The sequence below is a fragment of the Macaca thibetana genome, chromosome 7, assembly GCF_024542745.1.
Source record: "Macaca thibetana thibetana isolate TM-01 chromosome 7, ASM2454274v1, whole genome shotgun sequence".
Classification (NCBI taxonomy): domain Eukaryota; kingdom Metazoa; phylum Chordata; class Mammalia; order Primates; family Cercopithecidae; genus Macaca; species Macaca thibetana.
The window spans coordinates 92,185,889-92,207,656 of record NC_065584.1 but is presented as its reverse complement, the minus strand read 5'-3'; the positions used below and the strand labels follow the sequence as shown (position 1 = coordinate 92,207,656).

The 21,768-nt window shown below is 42.4% G+C and overlaps 1 long non-coding RNA gene across 2 annotated transcripts in view; it reads right to left on the bottom strand.

Annotated features, from left to right (window-relative positions):
* Positions 1–403: 403 nt before the first annotated feature.
* The window catches only part of LOC126958125 (uncharacterized), a 103,239-nt gene continuing 81,874 nt past the window's right edge, over positions 404–21,768 (bottom strand). Inside the window, exons 1-3 of one of the 2 annotated variants that reach the window (XR_007727115.1) lie at positions 8,225–8,443; positions 4,302–4,400; positions 404–1,379 (exon numbers count right to left, since the gene is read on the bottom strand). This is a non-coding gene — a long non-coding RNA (uncharacterized LOC126958125). Of the gene's footprint in view, positions 1,380–4,301; positions 4,401–8,224; positions 8,444–21,768 lie in introns of those variants that run through there. The other variant, XR_007727116.1, reaches the window with a different exon arrangement.

The following is a 21,768-nucleotide window of genomic DNA, read 5'->3' as shown; positions in this document are numbered from 1 at the left end:
GATTCAGCAAAAATAATTAAGAGGTTGTATAATTGACCATATTGCACATCTCACCTCTGGGGTTGGGGGTCCCCTGGTTCAAGACCCCAAGTGGGATACAAGGTAACACCCAGTGAGGGCCATTCTCTCACCTCCCTGACCATCCAGGTGGAAATTAAAGATCCCAGGATACTTTTCAAAATAGCACAGGGGATCACCCAGCTGTCTGGACCAGCAGTCCCCAGTCTCAATAAAATCCAACTTAATGTTCCCGGCTGGGAATGAGCCCTTCTCAAACATAGAGAAAGTCTGTACTCATGGACACAATTATGAAACTGTCCTTTGAGCACTGTAATTACTTTATAATTCACAGAGGACTTGAGATACTTGGAGAGTGAAGGATGCTATGAAAAAGTCAATTCGATTGTAATTTATAATTGAATTTATCCACAGAGAAACAAGTGGTCACTAAACGAAAGTATCTTCTAGGGAGCAAATTTACAGGTGTAGCTTTTACAACTACCAGTGGCTTAGCTCCAAGAAAATTCAAATTCCAAAGTGATAGCTTTCCACAAAAAACATAACTTCAGAGTTGAGTATTTGTATTAAAAAAAATTCTCACCAAGTAGTATTTTTGTAGCTCAATCCCCCACTAGTTTAATATATACTCAAGTTAGGGGAAATAGACCTAATGTGTAAAGAAGGTGACCCTAAACAGTTTCCATCACCTCCTCCTAGTTAATCTTTAAATAGCAATGGTTAGACATTGTGTGTTTTGTATACGAATTAAGAAAGGCTAAACCTACAAACTACATTCATCTTATATTAATTGACTACAAAGAAAATACTGAGAGGTAATTATTAAGAATGTCTTAAAGGGAAACAAATTAATATCAACATTTTATGCAGCAAAGCTCATATGAACAGTCATAAATGACATTGCTAAATTTAAACACTGCATCCATAATCCACCTTTCAGCCCATGATCTGAAAGATATTTGTAATATATGGGCAAGCAGAGTTCTAAGAGAAAAGTGTAAGCAAAGGATAGGGCAATGTGTTATTTTAAAGTATATAAAAATTATCACTATATAAAAGTTATCCCAAAACTTACCAACTTGAAACAACATTTACTATATCATAGTTTCTCTGAGTCAAGACTTCAGCAGTGGCCTAGCTGGGACCACAATCAAGTGTCAGCAGGGCATGGGGTCCCATCTCAAGGTTTGACTGAGTATGGATCCACCTCCAAGCTTACACACAGAGTTGTTTGCAGGATTCAGTTCCACACAGGCTGTTGGACTGAGGGCTTCAGTTCCTCCTGGACTGTTGGCCAGAGGCCTCCCTCACTTCCTTCCACATGGGCCTCTCCATAGAGCAGCTCACAACATAGCAGTTGCCTTCCTCAATGCAAGAAGCGAAAGAAGAAGATGGTGAATAATGGGGAAGGAAGTCAGAGCCTTTCTGTACCCTAATCCCAGAATGATATCCATCACATTTTTAGTATTCTATTTGCCAGAAATGAGTCACTTGGTTCAGTCACTTGGAGGTCAGTGGGGACCATCTCAGACAGAGGCTGCCTGCCCCAGGTAGGTGCCTGTGTAGTAAAGAATTAACTCTACCCAAAGAGCAGCAGTCTAGCCTTTGAATCTCTAAATCCTTGGAATTTCCTGAGTGATAGCAGTGCCTTTGTTATTCATGGCGGACTCCTCTTATGCTGATGAGGTGACTCATTGTGGGCCCCTGGAGAGTTTGTGCTCATAGATGACTAAGGGTGAAAGCTGGCCACCTTGAAAGCCCAGTGAGATTAGAGGGTTGGGACATTCAGTCAGGTAATCAGCTGGTCAAGGATTCCATCAATCATGCCTACATAATGAAACCCCAATAAAAACTCTGGACACTGATATTTGGTGACTGCTATGATCTGAATGTCCCCCCAAAATTTATGTGTTGAAATGTAATCACCAATGTGATAGTATTAAGAGGTGGGGCCTTTTGGAGCAGATTCAGGCATAAGGGCAGAGCCCTCATGGATGGAATTAGGATCCTTATAAAAGGGCTTGAAGGAGTGAGTTTGCTCTCTTCTGGTCTTCTGCCTTCTAAGGTCACTGAGACAGTGTCACCTATGAGGAGAGGGCCCTCACCAGACACTGGCACCTTGAGCTTGGACTTCCCAGCCTCCAGAACTGTGAAAAATAAATATGTGTTCTTTATGTATAGTACATAGTCTATGATATTTTATTGGAGCAGCACAAAGTGACTAAGACAGTGACCTTCATAGGCTGACAATGCTGCACATTTTCACACTTCAACAACAGGAGGGTAACACATCCCTGAGGACACTGAAGCTTTACATTTGTGACCCTCTGAGTCTCAAATCCTGTCCCATGTGTCTCTTCCTTTGGCTGGCTCTAATTTGTGTCCTTTTGCTATAATAAAACTGTAATTTTAAGTATGGTGCTTTCCTGCATTCGGTGAGTCATTCTGGCAATTTATCAAACCTGAGGGAGTCCATGGGAACCCCTAAATTTGTTGTTACCTTTTCTCATGTGAGGATGGCCCTGGGGACTCCGAAACTTGTAAGTGGTGTCAGAAGTCTTGGGGAGACTTGACAGTCTTGGAAGACTGTGCCCTTAACCTTGAGTTTGGCTGACACCAAGTTAATACCTGAAAGACTTTTGCTGTTCCATTTATTCCAAAAGGAATTAACTATTTGGTTTGTTCATTTGTTTAGGTTTTAGTCTTGCTTCTCTTTTTGAAGACAATTTCCTCAAGAGATATCCTAGATAAGCAAGTGGGGAAACTATTACCACTTTTTAGAGGACACCAGCCTCATCAAGTGATCATCCCCAGGCTAACAGAGCTCCTTCTAGGGCTATGGTAACCACTGGGTTGGTGCAGGAGAGCTGGAAAGTGAACATGACAATGGCGTGCCCTTTATGAATCCCACCAAACACAATAGCAGCTAAATTATTGAAATGTTTGTCAATTTATTGCCACAGCAAATATTTTGAGATTTCTAGCTCAATGTATTCTACTGAGCATATTTTAGACAATATGAATTTTAGATCATTCCTTCATTATACTCCCTCTTTTTAATAAATGTTTACTGAGAGCATTCTATCTGCCAGGCACTGACGTAAGTGCTTCCCAGTATGACCTTATTTAATCCACAAAAATTATTCCTGAGGTAGTTGTCTGTTACTGCAGTAACCTTATTTTACAGATGAAGAAAGTGAGGAGCAAAGAGATTAAGGCCACAAGAAAAATAAAATTCTAAATTCACATTGAAAAGCAAGTGAGCAGATATCTACCAGTTCTTCTTAGGGTCACTTTTACTTGGAATATAAAATTGACAGGCACTAGACTCTGTTTTTTCATTACCATGGACTAATCACTGTAAATTTAATTGATTTTAAAGGCAACTGAAATTATGTGCAAAAGAAAGGAAAACTATTAATATTTCTTAGAAAAGGGATTGCAAGCTCAACAGCTTCTGGGGCCAGGCAGATAATGTGAGTGAATAAGGGAAGCAGTTGGGGGGGGCGCCCAGTGAGCCCAGGAATGCCAGCCCCTCTACAGAATGCAAGAAACACAGGGACCCCATCACTGCCTGTGGGAATAGGGTCCAGCATTGCCTAACCACAGGCTTTTCAAGAAAAACCCAGGAATCTGAAGTTTAAAAAAAAAAATTCCTTATTTCTAAATGTTGGCAACAAGCTCTTGTTTTAATTTCTAAGCTAAACAAAACACACCAGTGGTTCAGAAGTTGACCTAGAAAAAATAACTAAGAGAACAAATGTTATTTTGGCTCATTTGATCCCTGTCAAGAATCAAACCAGATTATCCTGGCTCCTGGTTGGGGCCAAAATGGCTTGACTCTATGGTGTGGACCACTTCACAAATAAGCTCTTCACCTTCTAAACTTTGCAGACACAGAGCTGACCAACTGGAGACAGCTAAGAAAGGAACCATGACGTCATGAGCTCTTGAGGTTGGGAGAAATCATAAAAAGACCGGATCCATTGAAGAAATCCCTTCCACCCACATCTCTAGCAAATAATTATCCAGATTATCCCAGAATCTTCTAGGGGATTAATCTAAGGGATTCTTGAATCTATGGGAATTAATCTGAAGATATCTCATCTCCCTTCTAATGAGCTCCAGTCATTATGAAATTCTTCCTAATACTGGCTTGAAGTGTGCCCTGCACTCAGGCATCCTAGTTCTCTTCCCTGGATCCAGCTGACTGTACCAGCCTCTTTGCACCTGACAGCCTTTCCCATATTCATAAACACCCTCTACACCAAGATTGATCTTACCTTACAGCCCTTCCAAGTAGGAGCTCCTCAGTATCTAGTTACCCTCTTCTGACCTAGCTTCATAATATAAGTCTTCCCTTTAAAACATTGCACCTAGAACTAAACATGCAGAAGATGAGCTCAAACTGCTTCTCAAAAAAAAAAAAAAAAAAAAAAAATCCCACCAAACAAGGCCATGCTACAGTTTGCCAATGGGAGAATCCACAACACACTGTTTGACCAACTTAGATATAAATTTGAAGAATTAGAATGAAATAGTGAAAAGTCTACTTTAAAATTTGAATTTGGTAATTTAGGAATTAAATTACATATTTATTCTGAATCACACATTCTAATAGAATAGATCAATTTAGAAGCATAGCTTTTCTGGCTGGATGTGGTGGCTCATGCCTGTTAATCCCAGCACTTTGGGAGGTGAAGGCAGGAGGATCTCCTGAGATCAGGAGTTCAAGACCAGCCTGGGCACCATAGTGGGACCCCATCTCAACAACAACCACAAAATAAAAACGTGGCTTTTCTTTTCTACACAAGTCATCAAAAAAAAATTATTCACTCTTCATTTGCATCATTACATCATCCCTGCCATCACTGGAGCCACCTTCAGAGTCACATAAATAAAACAGATTTCCAGAATATATCTTTAGCTCTAAATTGCTCAAAGTGTAGTATTTTTGAAAAGTTTCAGCCAGGCGCGGTGGCTCACGCCTGTAATCCTAGCACTTTGGGAGGCTGAGGTGGGCGGATCACGAGGTCAGGAGATCGTGACCATTCTGGCTAACACGGTGAAACCCCGACTCTACTAAAAATACAAAAAACTTAGCTGGGCGTGGTGGTGGGCGACTGTAGTCCCAGCTACTCGGAAGGCTGAGTCAGGAGAAGGGCGTGAACCTGGGAGGCGGAGCTTGCAGTGAGCGGAGATAGCGCCACTGCACTCCAGCCTGGGCGACACAGCGAGACTCCGTCTCAAAAAAACAAAAAAAAATTTCATTTAAGTAAAACATGCATATACAGAAAAAGGCACAAATCATTCGTGTTTGGCTCACTGATTTTGCTCAAAGTGAGCCAACAGAACGACTCTGGCCCTCATTACAAACCAGTGCCCCAGAAGCCCCGCCCTTTTCCTCTTCAGAGGGAAACCGTTATCCTGACTCCTACCACAGCAGTTTAAAGGTACCTGCTTTTGAATTTTATGTAAGAGTTATTTGTGTCTAGTTTCTTTTAGTCAATATTATGCTCATGAGAGTCATCCATACTATTTTATATTGTAGTTACACTTGTAGTTCAAGGTTTAAGTTTACATCTGTGTGTGGTGCATTTACTATGTTGTTCCCCCAAGCCACAAGTGTCTATTTGCATAATACTAGGCAGCTGGGCTTTTGAAATTCATCTCATAGGTTTATAGATGTGTGATTTCCACAATATAACCCCCTATTTGTTGGCTTTGTCAAGTGATCTCTAAAAATCAATAAAAAACTTGTTTAAATCAACATTTTGCATTTAAAACTGTGAGGTCATACACCCAGGAATAATCACTAAATTGATGTGAAATTTCTTTGCCTCCTTTTTTTTTTAACTAATTCTGTCAAGGGGCCTCTGTAAGCCTCAATACTGGCATTGATGGAGGTAATATGTCTTCATAATACAATATATTCTTGTTTCCTGTAATATGAGAGACTTATTAGACCTTAAATATAAGGTGGCTTTTTTTCCAATGCATAATTTTTGGAGGAAAAGCTCATCACATATTCAGGCATAAATTGTGTCTCATATTAACCTCTTATCACTTGGGTTCCAATATTTTCTCTTATTGAAACTATGATTAGCTAAAATACCCAGATTTTTTGCTCATGAGTTCCTACAGAACTACTTATTGCCAGAGTATATTTCTATTTATACTTATACTTTTAACTAAGTATAAATTCCATATTAAGATCATCATATACCTCCGTGTACATAATGCTAGGGATTTTTCAAAGCACTTTCAAATGCATTATCACAATAATTCAGTGCAATAGCCCAGGCAATGAATTGTTATGCACATTTTATACATATGAATATAATTATCACCGATGGATTTCAACATGTTTGAAGGGATAATGCTGATGTTTTATAAAAGGCTCCTTCAAATGGAAAAGAACACTATCTAGCAAAATCAAAAGTCATGATATTTGAATATTCCCCGAAAAATACAAAAAGTAAGCTAGCACACAGCAAAATATTATTGTGATAAATAAAAGAAAAGCAAATTCAAACAATAATGAGGACCATTTTAGACTTAGTTAATGAATGAGGCAGAATCCAACAGTGATAAAATTGCAGAGAAATTGTTAAATTCATTATTTGCTGGTAACACCATAAATTTGCATAATTCTTCTGGAAAAGTAAGTTGGCAATATGTTTATTTTAAAAACCAAAAACCAATCCATACCCATTCGCCAAATATTCCCCTGCATATAATTTATTCTGGAGGAAATTATTTAGAAGAAAATACGTCATTTGCAGGGAGATGTTCATTGAAGCCTTATTTACAATAATAAGAAAAGCAAACAATGTAAGTTTATTTCAATATTTTAAATAAAGCTTTGTTCAAAGGAATGCCATCCAATCTCTCTCTCTTTCATACACACTCACACATACTATACTTTGCAAATATGGGAGAGAATATTACTGTTTCTGTATTCCTGTTACATCTTGTTCATTCCCAGTATTCTCAATATTGTATTTCACACAATACTTTCTCATCTGATTTTTCTTATTTAACCATACAGTTAAGTTTGCATTGGCCCAGGAACAGCCTTTGTGGTGAGGAAAAGGCTAGCAGGTATAACATGATTTTCAAAACTGCAAAACCAGATGGGAACTGTGACTCTCTGAATGGAGAGGCTGTGGCTGTGTCTATGCACTTACAAATAAATTTTGTGATGAAAATACATTTGCATGAATCTCCAGATAACCTGAACAATTGTTTATCCAACAGTGCCGACTCTAAACATTTTGGCAGATCACAGGACGCCATCCCCAGCAGGCATCTCTGTTGTAGTGTAAAATGCACAGTGGCTCCCTCAACGTCTCGCTAATAACTGCAGGAGGAGGGGGAGGGAAGACTTCATCTAGGTCCTTAGCAAGCGTAATTCAAGTCCTTGCCTTCATTAGTCTAAATATCATTTAGACTTTTTAACATGAAATTTGATTTTCTTAATTTAGAGGGGAAAATATTCGTTTAGTTCATGTATTTCCTGAGATATGCGGGAAATGTCAGGAGGTGGAAAACCAGGTATTTAAGGGGGTTTTGCACTTTTTATACAATCTAGTGCCTTAACTTCCCCTCAAGAGAGACAGGAGAAGCAGCTCAGACCATTGAAACAGTGTGCTCAATGTCAATGTTTGCCTTTCCAAATCCACATGTTTCTGGTCACTTCATGACATGTTTATTGGTCTTGACAGGCAAGGAATAGAACAGGAAACTGCAACCTTGCACCCATCTGACTGGTCCGTGGGCAGACCAGCCTTGGTTTCTGCTTTGTTGAGGTCCACATGGTGGCTAAAGGCCCTCCTGCCATTAACTCCCCTTACATCCGATTCTCTGTAAAATTTGTACCAGCAAGTCTGGGGCAGTTAAATATATGGCTTGGGTAATTAAGCAGGTTACAGATGAATATTATTTGGTCTGCAAACAATTCTGTAAAAGGTTCCAGAGGGTTGTCTCGAGGATTGTAGCTTATTTGTGGGGTTTTGGCAGGAAATGGCTAATTATGACACCTGCACACGTTTCTATACAATTGGAGCCTGGGGATTCTCAACCTTGTGTACACAAGTCAGACTCGCCTTCATGGTGGGGAGCCACACAGCAGAGGACTGAGATCAAGCAGAGCCTTGTTAGCAGCACTGTGGAGGAAACAGTTCAGCTCGGGCTAGCAGCTTACCTCTATGCATTTCCCCAGCAACCAATCCTAGGGATGCTGGCATCGAAATTGCCCCTTACGTGCTCCGTATCCACTGCAGGTCTTCTGAAGGTGCACTAGTCCATCGTGAAAACATTACTTCGAGAGCAATTTCTCTGTCCCTGTAGGTTAGGAATTCCACTGATGGCATCTGGGAACCCTCTGTAAACCTGCAAGCAGAATTGGCAATGGGTATAAGCATGGAGAGAAATCCATAGCTTTTATCTGTTTCTCAAAGATAACAGATGGTGACTGCCTGATGTCAATGCTGCAATCTCAGAGCAGTGTGGGATCAGTTGAAGGACTTTAGGAAACGGAATGTGCCAAAACCCCAGGCTGCCCAGCTGGAGCCATCTCCTCTTCTTCCTCCTGGATGTCCAGCTGACCCTAATTTCCAGCAGCTTCTGCTGGTAGGTGTGGCCATGTGGTTGAGTCCTAACCAAAGGCATATGAAAAGGAAGATGGTGCCTGTTCTGGCCAAGGCTTTTAATAGGCGACCGCCCCTCCTACAAATCTTTTCACCTTTCACCAGTTCATGTAGAGGATGACAAGGGGGTAGGAGACAGTAGAACCGTAAGTCAAAAGGAGCTTGGATTCCTGAGTTATCATATGGAAGAAACCTTCCCACCAACCAACAACAGCTGCCTCAGACCGTGGAGCACAAAAATAAACTTCTCTTCTGTTGAAAAATTCATTGTACACATTTATACAGAGTAGGCTAGTCTACTGTAAGACAGGAAGCAGCCTGGTCGTATTTGCATTTTAGAATGGGCTTCACATTTCGAATATAGTTTTTGTGATGAAGAGAAACATCAGGCTTTCACTGTACTGCAGCGCTTTTGTATTATCACTTTTCAAAGTGCCCGACACATCCTGCCATTCCCACAGTGCCCACATCTTAGACAACAAAAAAAGCATTTTATTTACAGATCAGCTGCTGGGTCATCTCCTTCAGACTCATACACAAGGGCACAAAGTCTTCCAATATTATTTCCCTAAGTATGACATCCAATTTTTCCTTGAATATCTCTAGTTCTAGAGTCATGACGGCTTCCTGAATTTTTTTCCCCCACATCAGACTTTGGTTTTCTCTCTTCTGGCTTCACCAAGTAATTGGCCAGACCCAGGTGAATAAAATCACTCCATAGTGAAAACCGGAAACACAGAGGTAAATGACTAAAATTAGCCTTTATTAAGTACTCCCTAGGTGTGATCTCCTTCAATCCTCATACTAATCCTCCATTTGACAGGCCCTGAGATTTTAAATAACCCACCCATTATCACAACACAAAGGATGGAACCATGGCAGGCCTAGATCCTCATGGGCTTACAGCCCAGCCCAGCCCAGCCCAGCCCAGTCCCCTCTAATTGACTGTCTAGGACTCAGCTAATAGAAGCATTTCATCCCTGATTCACGCTCAAGTTCCTCAGTCATTTGGGGAAATAAAACCTTGAGTTCGCTGAGTATTTTTACTTTGGTGTAGTGCACTTCCCAGAGCCAAAACAATTATTTTTTAGAAAGTATTCTAATTCCCTTGAAAGAGACCCAGCAGAAATGGTTGTAGACAGGAAGTATACAGAGACAGTGGATTTGAGAAAATCACTTTCTCATTGCTCAAAATGAGCTTCCAGAACGGATTAGAAAACATTCACTCTGAAAAGGAGCTGGGGATTTTGGGAAATGTTATATTGGTGTTGATCAGGTCCCTCTGCTCATGCATTGAAGATCTGAGACTAGGGGCCTGGGTGTCTCCTGACTCTCCTCTTCATTGCCTGCCCTTGCATAAATGGGAGGAAGGGTCCCCAGCCCCTCCATCACATCCTGGTCCTCCTGTAATCTTTGTTCAGTTGTATGCAGGGGGCCTTTGCAGGGGGAGGGGAGGGATCAGACCTTTCTGAGCCAAGGCATAGGCATCCCCAGCCACACTGATCAAGGCAGAGGCATGGGGTCTGCAAGGGCAGGGCAGCCCCGAGCCGGCCGCAGCCACAACATGTCCATGCCAAGCTCATCACCAGGACTGGGTAATGAGGTCAATGTGAAAACAACTGGAAGGCACGTTCCCCAGGAAACACAAGCAAAGTGGAAATGGCCCGACCTTATGTTGCGGAATCCAAACCCATTGAGTCAATTGCCGGGAAACATGACATGACCTTTCAGATGCAGTGAACATCGCTGGGAGAGCAGGCTGCCCTGCTCTTTTCCATTTGCTGCCCCCGAGGCAGCAAGTCACTGGAAATAATAGCCCCCATTCCAAATCTGTGCTTCTTTGATGAAACACACATGCACAGCATCGAGCTTGACACTGGGGCAGACATGTGCTCATGTACTTGTGTGTGCATACAGACACACACACATATATATATATGTACTAAGTGTATATGCTTTTATTTATCTGTAAGTCCCTTTCAACTTAATGTTTCATGTTCTATAATAGAATATGATATCATTATAGCTTTATATTTTAAATAGAAGTCTTTGGGACCCAGTGCATATTATTGAGTGAGAAAATAACCTTTACAGCCTCATTCTCAACAGCAGACAATGACTCCCTCTTTGAAATCAATTAACAAAGCTACTTGCCCCTCCAACACTGACCCAGCCTGAAATAGACCCAATAAATCCTGCTTTTCTGTTTTCTACTGTCCTCCTATCTTTTCTACAGCTTATTAGAATCTGAACACAGAGCATGTTCTTCATGATTAGCAATTGCAAGTTAAAGGAAGGGACACTGCTCTTTCTGCAGGAAAACTGTTAAGTCTTGCTCTTGGGATTCGAACTTCAAGCCAGGAATGCTTGCCTTGGAAGCCAGTTTGACGGATAAGCTGGAAAAACAGCTCTATGCTCTCTGATGGGAAAGCTCCTTTGATGAAATGTTAGACAGGGGCCCACTACATGTCACCATAAGCCCCTCTGAAGACTTCACAATCATCCACAGCGCTAAACATTTTAACAGAAAAAAAATTTCTTGCTGAGAAATGGAAACTGCTTACTACGAGTCTGAAAAATATGATCCTATTTTTTAAAAAAGAAATGGGGTGAGGGTGGGAGTCCCAATAGGTAATTCGTACAATGTTTAATCCTTGTTGCTGAGGACAAGTTGCAGCATCATGAGTAGGCTGGCTAAACCTGGGTTAATTACATGGATATGGCATATATTGAGTTCCCAAAAGGATAATGTATGCCAAGATTGTTCTCCTCATATTCTGTGCTCTACTTAAACTTAGAATGACAGATAGGGGAGCTGGGAGGGCTCCCAGGAGCTATGAAATATATTCCCTGTAGATTACAGAATACTTTGAGCAATCATTAGAAAATGTAATCACTACTTTATCATATAAAACTGTTTCTCACTGTTGGAGGCTGATTTTTGTAGGTTTAATATAGCTCTAGGTCATGCTTTATGGATCACTCTGCAGAAATGCTTTGTTGGAAGTTTCCATCAAGGTTAGCTTAGCCATGAGGAGGTCAGGGAGCCTGAGCAGGAATGTGACCCTCCTTCCCACAGAGCTGGAAGATCATAATTCTTGGGACCCCTGAGAAGACTGAACTTTGGAGATGTTCCCAGTCCTACAGGTCCTGCTTTCTGTAAGTAAGCCCCATGAAATTTATCACATCAGCAAGAAAGGGAATAGTCATATGGAGTGAAAGTTGCCCTTGAAAATCCCTTAGGTAGCTTGTTAAGCCAAGCAACAATAATCATGATAACACCTAGCACTTAGTAAGAGCTTACTATGACCCACACTGTTCTAGTGTTAAGATACAGGTATGATGACTACTTCCATTTTATAGATGTGGGAAACTGAGGCACAGAATGAGTCAGTGACACTCACCCAAGGTCACAGAGCCACTCAGTGGTGGAGCCAGGATTTGAACACTGGAAGTCTGGCTTCGCAGCCCTTGCTTGTTAGTACATGTGGCTTGGTATACAGTACCCAGTGTGTTACTGTGCTTGCATAAAAATTGAATGTCTGATGAACTATGAAGAGTGAAGACTAATCCTGTATGCCTTCCAGTGATGCATCTTTCTCTTCCCAATGATACCACTGAAATTGTCATTTTCCTCTTATAGTTGAAACTGATCCAATTGTCCCATAGAGCTGATGTTTAAGGTTTCTTTGAATAAACATAGAAATTGATGCTTCCAGTCTTGAAACTTGAGAAAGTTACATTTGTCTTATCTGAGTTCCTTTTTCAGGAAACCAACCATCAGGGCTCCCAGATAGTATCAAGGAGCTGAAATTCACCAGATCACTGTCAGACCACTGACCCATCATGACTGCCTAACTGCCCGCCTGCTTCCTGTTGACCAACTTCTCTTCCTTACCCCTCCCTAATTCCTGTTTTCCCACACATGGTTACATTGCTTCCCTGCTATGTAAATCCCTAACTTTAGTCAGCCTGGGAGATTGATTTGAGACTTCTCAGCTGGGGCACCCAGTCAAAGCCTTCTTCCTTGGCAATACTCATTGTTTCAGTGATTGCCTTTCTGTGTAGCAAGCAACGGGACCTAGACCAAACCCTTAGTGTTTCAGTAACATAGGGAGCTCATACCGTTGAACTTGAGTAAGTTAGGTGTTCATCCAATGTGATTCCACTGTGTGTGATGTGATTTTATTCAGCTGGGAATAATAGAAGTGGAGACTGCCTGGCAAGAGCTACATCCTTTTTCAAACTGAGACAGTGCATGAGTAAAACCTAAACCTGGGATCAGAGACATAAAATATTTATGCCTGCCAAGAGCAACCAAAGATACATTTAAGAACTTCTTCTGGCTGGGCACAGTGGCTCACACCTGTAATCCCAGCACTTTGGGAGGCCAACGTAGGCAGATCATCTGAGGTCCGGAGTTCGAAACCAGCCTAGCCAACATGGTGAAAACTCATCTCTACTAAAAATACAAAAATTAGCCAAGTGTGGTGGCACTCACCTGTAATCCCAGCTACTCGGGAGCCTGAGACAGGAGAACCACTTGAACCCAGGAGGCAGAGGTTGCAGTGAGCTGAGATTGCACCACTGCATTCCAGCCTGGGCGACAGAGTGAGACTCTGTCTCAAAAAAAAAAAGAAAAAGAACTTCTTCCATCATAGACTTAAATAATTAATTCTACAAAAAGGCTTGTTGGTCAATGGGGAAGATATGCTGTGATTCTGGAACATTTCTGGGATAGAATGGGGTGGCATCGCCTCTAACATATTCACCACACAGCAGTGCCATACCCTTTGGCCTTAAAGGCACACAGTCCTGATGTTGTTGGTCCCCATACTTTGTCTGCCAAAGGCCAACTCACCATAATTAAATTAATAGAGACTAACATATAAGCCAATGCCTATGAATTAATGGCCTTGGTTTGACTGGACTATTTCTTGGTCATAGCCAGCAGATTCCCTCCACTTAGGAGAGAATAATAAATCAAATTACAATCAGAAAGGGGCTTGAAGAACATTAAATCAGAACCATGACATGTACTAGCTCTGAAGACTGCAGCACTGATGAAGTGCTTGAGGAACTTTTCTCCATCATGGAAAGTACTTTACCAAAGAATATCACCTTAAACTCCTGCCTCCCAGTCCACAGCCTGACCACCCTGAGAATCGATTTCCTCCCTGCTGTATATATCATCCCCATCCATCACCAGAATGGAAATAACTTGCATACAAAGCTTTAATACCTACTGGGGTTGCGAATATACTTACACTACACTCAGATGTGCAGATAAAATGTGCTTAACATACTTTCTTCCTGGGTAGCAGAAAAACATACATGTGCCAATGAAGCATTCTTCTGTCTCTTCGCTTTGAATAATCTCCTCTTGGTTTAAATAGCCAGTCTATGCAAAGTTCAGCCCTCAGGAAAGGAGCCTTTTTTGTTGTCTCCCTAGGCAAATGCTCATCCTCTTCCCTAAGATGGTGCCAGAAGGTGTGAGGGGAGCTCACTGTGTCTTCCCAGGCATGGGAATGGAAGGAGGAGAGAAGGTCCTTGGATCTATGGTGTCCTCTGGATCTTCCTTGGTCTCTGCTACTGAGTGGCTGGACAGCTTATCACCATCATATCGTGGTCTCCAGAGTGTGGCTTTTTGTCCTCAACATGAGAAACCTCCCCTCAAGAGTCCATGGTTAGGGCCAATTACCACCAGGCTCAAAGGCCCAGCCACAGGCCTACACCTTCCATCACTGGGGGACAGGGATCTTTGCATCCCACACTCCACCATGTTCAAGCCAACCTCACTGATCTAGCCCCTTCCTTTCAACACTGCTGTACTATCAATATGCATCATGTTGGAAGGGACAGAGGACAGGCATCTTCTTAGAAGACAAGGCAGACAAGTATTCAAGTGGTCCCATCTTTCAGGAGACCTCTCCTGTACCTATCCGATGTTTCTAAAGCACTGCTGCCACTCCCCAGGGGTCGTTCTCTGACTCTATCCCTTCTTTACCACATGTGTTGGGGTCCGCGTGTTTCCTAAACAAAGGAATGAACACACAAGACAACACAAGACAAGACAAACATGGCGGCTGCCTCAAATGGCGCGCTCTGCTTTATTTTATACAGTCGTTTGTGGAATGTTGCCAAGTCACAAGACACATTGTTGTTTTTCTGACCTTTCCCTGACTTTCTGGATTTTCAAGATGTTTACACATAAACAAGCCCCCAACGCCCTGCTTCGTTTGCAAGAGCAGGACTTATCGGGAACGCCTCGTTTGCGAGCACGTAGTCCTCTACACACATGCTTCACTAAGCTAGAAGAGCCAGGCTTGGGCTTTCCCACCTCTAGGGCAGTGAAATTCATGCCCCAGCCTTCATAATTGAAGGAGGGCCTTCCTCGCAGTATAGAAAAACTATGCAACCTGAGGCCTCCAAACTTGGTGCTAATTCCACTTAAGAATTTGAAAAAGCCTTTTTCCTCCAACAATGCCAAGAGCAGCAAATCCAAATCTAATATGAAGGGCAAGGCTGAGCAGTGACTTATTCTAATAGGGACCCACACTTCCCCTGCACAACTGAGAGCCATTGCTCAGCATGTAGGAAGAACAGTATTACAGAACAAGAAATTACAAAATACAGAATAAGAAAACTGTTCCATATTCATGTTTGGTAGTGCCTGCAGCCTGGATCTTTAGAAGTCTAGCATAATTAGACTATAATGCAAGGTGAGACTATTGCGGGGGGGCGGTTTGGAGCCCTTGCCATATGCCAAGTACTAAATGAGGTTATTTGTATCATTTCATTTAACTCATCAACAACTCTAAAAGGTAGATATTATTATTACCCATTGTATGAATGAGGTGACCGGGAGCTCGCCCAAAATCTTACCTTTTAGAAAATGGTAGTGCTTTGTGAGCCCGGGTCTGTCTGTGTCTGACCCATGTGCCCTTGCCACCACGTGAAGATACTTTTCATGGGATCATTCCCTCTTTCCTTGGGGTTCCCAATAACCAAACAACTAATAAACGAATCAAGGCCGACTTCATTTGAACTTCTGACTGTTTTCCAGCCAATCTGGCAGAGAACCAATTTAAATACAACATGCCCTGGGCAAATGCTTCAGATCGGCCCAGGCAGTCACTGCCTATGCCCTGCACATCTGTCTCTACTGCTGTGCCAATGGACTGGGGACACCCCGCAGGACTGACTTCCATGAGCTGGAAGGAGAAGAACTCGTGGAGTTATTTTTTTGTTATGCTTTCCTCACCGTGCAGTGCACAGAAGCACAATTTACAGAGGCCTGTAATGAACACATTCATTCTGAAAGAACAAATTCTACACCCTGAGAACATGGAGCTCCCATAACACATCAAGTTAATCCAGGGGACACTGGAAAGCTCACCATAAGGAAGAGGAAAATGAATTGGCATTTTCAGTGATCTGAAATGGGGCTGGAGAGTTCTGATTGGCCCCAGGCCAGGGAAACCCTCAGGTTGGAGCAGGTGCCGTCAGAGGCCTGGTTGCAGAAATGACTGCCCAGGATACCAGGCACGATGCGGGACTCGGGGCAGCAAGGGCCAAAATATCTGCAGCAGCCAAGATGGATCCAGACTGGGCAGAGGAGCTGGGAAGAATACAGGCAGGGGCAGCAGGAGGTGGGCTTCGGAAAACCACCCTAGGATGGCCTGTGACCTGGAAGCTTAGGCAAAAGCAAATGCACTGGAGATGGGGATGGAAACATTGTCTCTCCCAGTCAGCCACAGAGGAAGAGAAGCTCTCCATGCCTGCTCCCCCTGCCCCATGGCCAGGATCTCTATCCCTGTCCCAGGATCCAGGGCCTGCAGAGGGAGTCTACACTTGCCACATCCAGGACAAAGAAGCCAGAGAACCGGGCCCCGCATCCTTCCAGGACAGCTTTGGGTCACAAGTCTGGGAAAATGCTCCCCATGTCATTCCTAGATCCCTTTAGCCAGCTTGCTTTTACAGAGGACCAGTCCCCACATAAGTGAAGAATAGCAGCAGCTCTGTTTTCGCTTCTTGTGACTGCTATAACAAAGTACCCCAAGCTGGGTGGCTTAAAACAACACATTTATTCTCTTCCAGTTCTGGAAGTCAGTTGTCCAGAAGGAGTCTTGTGGGGCTAAAATCAGCATACAAGCAGGGTCATGTTCCTATTTGGAGGTTCTAGGGGAGAATCTGTGTCCTTGACTTTTCCAGTGTCCAGGGGCCTTCTGGCAGCCTTGGCTTGTGGCCCCTTCCACCCTCTTCAAAGTCAGCTTCCTGACTCCCGTTTATAAAGACCTTTGTGATTACATTGGACCCACCATATAATCCAAGATAATCTCCCCATCTCAAGATTCTTAACTTAATCACATCTGCAAGGTACCTTTTGCCATGTAAGGTAATTATATTCACAGGTTCTGGAAATTAAGATGTGGACATCTTTGGGAGGTGTTATTCATCCTACTAGATGCTCTTACAATTTCTTTTCTATTATTTTGTTATTTTTCTTCAATCTGCAAGGTTCCTTTTACCATGTAAGGTAATTATATTCACAGGTTCTGGGAATTAGGATGTGGACATCCTTGGGAGGCATTATTCATCCTACCAGATGCTCTTACAATTTCTTTTCTACTATTTTGTTAATTTTTTCTTCAATACAGCAGGTACAGTCAAGTGCCTAAATCTTCACTGTGAAGCTCCATCACTGTCCAGGTTTCCCTGTGGGGAGGAGCCTCTGAGACAGAGATTTGCATTCTGGTGGTTGACAGGGGCATGCTCCCAGTTTAGCACCCGGCTGACTTCACAAGAGTACAACCCATGCCACAGTACCAGGTTGTGCACATAGAAGGGCCTTCACTTCATCTAGAGCTCTGTTGTCAACATTTTGGAATTCTTCATAATGTATGAACGGAGGCCCACATTTTTATTTTTATTTTGCATTGAGCTCTACAAAGCAGGTAGCCAACCTTACCTATTAGGCAATAAAGCAGCAGCACACGACAGAGAGAAGAGCTGGGCTGCAATGCAGTCATGAGAAAGGTTTGACTGATCCTATAAGAGCTCCAGAACTGGCATGGACCTGAAGAGGTGCCTTAATTGGCACGGGCTCAGGTCTTTGCCTCCAAAGACCAGTCTCTGCATGCTGGCTATTCTCTGGGAGGAACATAACCAAGGGCAATTTCTAGAGGTGGACTTAGTCGAGAGCCCTGTGATGTTAACATTCCCAGCGGTGGAGGCATGAGTGCCTGGGTCCTGCAGGGGTAGATTGAGTAGCATGCACAGCATCCAGTAGGAGCTCAATGAATACTAACTCACATCTCCATCTATGTAATCACTACTGAGTCCACAAATAGAATACTTTTGGCTGGGTGCGGTGGCTCACGCCTGTAATCCCAGCACTTTGGGAGGCCGAGGTGGGCAGATCATGAGATCAGGAGTTCCAGACCAGCCTGACCAATATGGTGAGACCCCGTCTCTACTAAAAATACAAAAATTAGCTGGGTGCGGTGGCACGCACCTGTAGTCCCAGCTACTCAGGAGACTGAGGCAGGAGAATCACTTGAACCCGGCAGACGAAGGTTGCAGTGAGCTAAGATCGCGCCACTACACTCCAGCCTGGGTGACAGAGCAAGATGCTATCTCAAAAAAAAAAAAAAAAAAAAAAGAATACTTTCAGCATCCAACAGGCTCCTTGTGCTCCATCCTGGTCCACAACTGTCCTCACAGAGATAAATACTGATACAGTTGCTATCATCATACATCAGCTATGCAGTTCTTGAACCTCACATCAATGGATTCTTTTGGATCTTGCTTGTTTTATTCATTCATCCATGCTCTGGTGTACATCAGTAATTCTTATTGTTTTGTTCTGTAATATTATATTTGTCCATTCTCCTGAGGATAGACCTTTGGAATATCTGCAATAGTGGATGAATATCAGAAAAGCAGCTCTAAACATTCTTGTACCTGTCTGTCAGTCATTTCTTTTGGGTGTAGACATAGGAATGGGAATTGTTGCATTATAGGGTAAGCATGTGATTAGCTTTACTGGATACAGCCAACCTGTTTTCCAATTCAAAGTCCTACACACTTTTATTTTAAGTAGATTCTGACTAGATAGAAAGGCAACTTAGAAAAAAACATAATTGATTAATGTAGAGGGAAAAAGCCACCATCAGTCCACATATATAACCACAATAGATGTGAGTTTAGCTGCAGTTTATAGGCTTATACAAATTTTTTTGGTTGATTGGGACAGCTGGGAAGATGGGATGGTCTACCCTAAATATTCTCTGAATAGAGCATGTATTCAGCACTAGAGGTCTCAGACACTCTCCTCTTGAGAGATTTCTATTGAAGGCTCAGGAAAATCCCAGGCAAGGGCAAAGGGCTGGACTTTTGTTCAAAGCACCCTTAATAAACATGCTTGGATTGAACTGATTCACACAATGAGACCTGTGTTAACAAATCAGGAGGGGCCTGGGGGGACCTCTTTGCTCTCTGTAGACAACAGGATGGCTGAGAACTGGGCCTGCAACTGATAACACTCGTCTCTTCACAAGAGGCGTGGATGTGACCTAAGTTTACTCTTCTGTAAAATTGGAATAGGAAAAGCCCCTTCACAAGATTTTTGTGAAGATTAAATGAAATATTGTTTATTAAAGGGCTTACAAATGATAAAGTGCCACATAAGTCACAAGTTTTTATCATTAGCTATTTTCCTGTGCCACTTTTCCTAACAGAAGTTAGGTGCCAGGTGCACAACACAAGGTCCTAAGAAAAGCAAGTGGTCCCTGGACTCCAGGAGATGAAAATACAGTGCAAAAGCCATTCTCCACTCCTTGCAATGGTTTTGTTGAAAAGTTTATTCCAAATAAATTATTCAAAAGTTTTCTTGCCATGAAAATACATTCTTCCCACTGAAACAATCTTATGAATCCCATTTGGGTGCCCAGAGGAGTCACACAATACAACATACCTTTCTCCTAGCTTACAGATTCTCATTTAACATACAATAACAACAGTGTCGATTATGTATTTCTCCATCTCAAAGTTCATATTGTAAGTATAGGGTAAGAGGGGCTGGGCATGGTGGCTCATGCCTGTAATCCCAGGACCCTTGGAGGCCGAGATGGGTGAATCATTTGAGGTCAGGAGTTCGAGACCAGCCCAGCCAACATGATGAAACCCTGCCTCTACTAAAAATACAAAAAACAGCTGGGCGTGGTGATGCACACCTGTAATTCCAGCTACTTGGGAGGCTGAGGCAGGAGAATCACTTGAACCCGGGAGGCAGAGGTTGCAGTGAGCCAAGATCACGCCACTGCACTCCAGCCTGGGTGACACAGCGAGACTCCACCTTAAAAAAGAAAAAAAAAAATGGGTAAGAAGGAAGGGAACACTGGAGGCACAAACAGCAGCAGACAGAAAAAAAAGTGATAATGCAGGGGCTGACAGAACTGACAAAGATGTTCAGGAAAGCAGCCTGGAGATGTTTCGTGTGAGAACATCTGGATAACGCCCGAAGAAATTGCAATGCCCTACAACTAAGGTTCACAACAACTTTGAGTCATGAAGAAAACATGATGTCATGTTCATTTCATGAAGTGGTGGAAAATGTATCACCCTTATTGAAATCTTTTCATCCAAAGCACTTTGTAAAATATTTAAAGCAAAAACAAACAACCAAAAAAACTCTGTCCTCAATCATCCCCAAGTGGAGATCTGTAAGAGATTTAAATGCAATATATTTACTGAATATAGGGTGACTTGAAAAGTCCACCTCATCACCTAAATACAGCAATACTAAATAAAAACAGTTCTGGGAACACAGCTCAGAGTATGTACGCCTTTAATCACATTTTCTACTATTTCCCAAAGTGATAAGGAAGAAACTGATCAGAAATTCTTCATATGTGAAAAATACAGACAAAATGAGTCTAATCACATGCAGAGGTTCATTCACTTCCTACATTATTTACTGAGGCATAAATATATTATGCATTTTATGCTGTTGTCTTAACTCTTGAAATTTAGAAAGAAAAGAACTTGAAGCTTTTCCATATAAAGGAGACAGAAAAACAGACACAGTAATAACCATAAATTCCAAAGCATGTGGATAAATGGAATGCTGATGCATTGAAATAAAAAGCTACAATAATGTAGTGTTAAAACAAATACACCCTCCTACATAATAGAAAAGGGGTCTCAAGGTTCCATTCATGTGAAAGGATCAGCAAATTTCTGCTCCATAATAATAACTGTTATTATTATTTATTAAGAACCCATCATATAGTGGATGCCTGAGGCACCATCCATAAATGAAAGAGAAAAGTTTTTTTTAAAAAAAGTCAGTGCTTGAAGGCCTTACGAAATAAGAGGATTCTATATCCAATATAGGAAAGATTTGTAATGGAAGCAATGTGCTTTTCCCATGTGTTTCATTTTATGGCTCCAATCAACACCATGGAAGCTTTTTGTCCTTCTGGCCTTAAGAAAAAGCATCCATCATGAATGCCTATAGGAACACAAGACTATAGGGGAGTTATCATCAACCCACTGGAGCTTTGAATATACATATAAGCTCCACCTTCATTTATAGCAAGCACCTATTCACAATGATAAATATTAAGAATGAATCACATATCAAAAACACAGCTCAATACTGGCTGGGCATGGTGGCTCACACCTATAATCCACACTTTGGGAGGCCAAGGCAGGCGGATCACTTGAGGTCAGGAGTTTGAGATCAGCCTGGCCAACATGGTGAAACTCCGTGTCTACTTAAAAAATACAAAAAATTAACTGGGCATGGTAGCAGGTACCTGTAATCCCAGCTACTCGGGAGGCTGAGGCAGGAGTGAACTTGGGAGGCGGAGGTTGCAGTGAGCCGAGATCATGCCACTGCACTCCAGCCTAGGCGACACAGTGAGATCCTGTCTCAAAAAATAATAATAATAGCCAGGTGCGGTGGCTCACGCCTGTAATCCCAGCACTTTGGGAGGCCGAGACGGGCTGATCATGAGGTCAGGAGATCGAGACCACGGTGAAACCCGTCTCTACTAAAAATACAAAAAATTAGCTGGGCGTAGTGGCAGGC